The sequence below is a fragment of the Pseudochaenichthys georgianus genome, chromosome 4, assembly GCF_902827115.2.
Source record: "Pseudochaenichthys georgianus chromosome 4, fPseGeo1.2, whole genome shotgun sequence".
In the NCBI taxonomy this organism is placed as follows: Eukaryota; Metazoa; Chordata; class Actinopteri; order Perciformes; family Channichthyidae; genus Pseudochaenichthys; species Pseudochaenichthys georgianus.
Window position 1 is genome coordinate 14,106,181 of NC_047506.1, and position 2,166 is coordinate 14,108,346.

The window sequence follows — 2,166 nt, forward strand, 5'->3', positions numbered from 1 at the left end:
CATCACCAGCTGTCAGCACTGAATAAAAATGGTGTGGGTGGTGATACTGAAAATATATTAGCGCTCATTCTGTTTCTGTGTGTCATGGTCTCTCTATGCCTCGATGTCTTCTCTGTGGCTTTCAATTTTAGGCATTACAAACTAACCATCCATCTGTGCACTTTATATTTCTGTCTGTCTGTCTGTCTGTCTGTCTGTCTGTCTGTCTGTGTTTAAATGTTGTCATTATTATAATCATTATAATAATAATAATAATTATTATTATTATTATTCCTTAATAGGAAGGGTCCTTCCAAGTTGAGTCCTAAAAATTCCAGGCAAGAGGAGAACACATTACAAAAGTACTAGTGAGAGTGAGTGTGCATAAGAAATAATATACACTTTTTTTGTTTGCTTTTTACTTCTAGTAAGAATATTGACAAACAAAAGTGCAAACACGTTCTGTCTGTTATAGGCGGTACGCCTTACATTACAACCTTAACCTTATGGACAAACCAAAGTCTAAAAACAACTTCCAACCTCAGGAAATGGTATCATCAAAGGAGCATGTGACTGCAGGATGGAGGTCTGAGAAGGAGTGCTGTCTTGGTAGGATAATGACATTCTAGTTTCACGATAAAGTAATTAATGTAATGCTTGTGATTGCCTACAGTATTGTCTTAGGAGCAGATAGTGTATAAGTGAGGGACATCAGCTCATGATGTGACTTTATGAAAGTCTTTGATACATCAAAACACTAAATCTCACAGGGATAGCAGTACTAACACCCCCATGGCAGTGTCACTTCCTCCGTCTGCCCCAGAGAGGCTGCCAGTTGAGCCCTGGCACAGCACCCGCCCCGCAGCCCGGACCACCCACTCATCTCTCTGACACTTCTGCTGGACACACACAGGCCACAGAAACTCTGATTTACTATGACTCGTACACATGCAGTACACACTCTCCCATACCATATGTGCTTAAGCAAACTAACACATAAACCACAATCATTAACTCTTGCTTACACACACTCACACAAATGCTTACAAGACATGTTGTTGTCTGGGTGGAAGAACAGGTAAGTGATGGGCGGTGGTGGTGAAGTCGATAGGGACTTGGCTTGGGAACTGGAAGGTCACCAGTTCAAGTCCCGGCAAGACCAAGTGCTACCGAGGTGTCCCTGAGCAAGGCACTGTTCCCCACACTGCTCCCCGGGCGCCGTTCAAAATCGCAGCACACTGCTCCTAACACTAGGATGGGTCAAATGCAGAGAAATAATTTCCCCACGAGGGATTAATAAAAGTCCATCTTTTTTCTTTTCTTTTTTGATGCCATAACATATCTAGGGTGAGTGAATTGGACGAACTGGGCTACTGGAGTTTCAGTAATTCTTGCTAGAAGCTCAGATCGCCTTGGGCTTGCTCTGTACTCACTGATTTTAAATAAAATACAAATGTAATATAGAGAAGCTCACAACTCAGCTCTCGACAATAACCTGTATTTTTGGTAATACCCTTCATTATATGTTATTTAGCTCACACTTTTTATCCAAAGAATACCTTGGACATGCCTACAGGAGAATATAGGTTAGGTGTCTTGCCCAAGGATCCGTCTGAGTGGTAAATAAAGGAATAAAGACGCCAAATTAATCAAACCATGTCAACCAAATTGATCTTTGTCAAAGGCTTAGTCATAGGGTCGGACAGCAGCAGGACCACCATGTAGGAGTAGCAAATAGTCAATAGATGTTAATAGTTAAACCTCTTTCAAACGCTGAGAGCAGGGTTTGAACCTGCGCGGGGAAACCCCATTGGATTTCAAGTCCAACGCCTTAACCACTCGGCCATCACAGCTGTTTCTCTACTGTCTGTCAAACAAAGTCAACAACTCCTTCACAAACCAACCGATGTAGAAATGCACTGGCCTGCATGAATGAAACACAAATACACATTATTATCCACCACCATGTTTCCAACACACTAAGGCTGCAGTTAATGGGGTGATAGATAGGGTGTACATAGATGCTGTTGTGTTTCCAGTAAATTGAGTGATGTAACTTTGGTCACGGCTCATTATGCATGGCTATCACTCCAGGGGAAGTTTGATTTATCAATGCCAGCTTGATCACAGCTGTGCTCATTCTTGTCCATGCCGGCTCTGTGGTCTGTGTTAGAGGCTGAATTAGAA

At 42.3% G+C, this 2,166-nt stretch overlaps 1 non-coding gene across 1 annotated transcript; it reads right to left on the minus strand.

Moving 5' to 3' along the window:
* Positions 1–1,750: 1,750 nt before the first annotated feature.
* On the minus strand, positions 1,751–1,832 carry trnas-uga (transfer RNA serine (anticodon UGA)). The gene has a single exon. It is a non-coding gene; the product is annotated as a tRNA-Ser (tRNA).
* Positions 1,833–2,166: the final 334 nt, after the last annotated feature.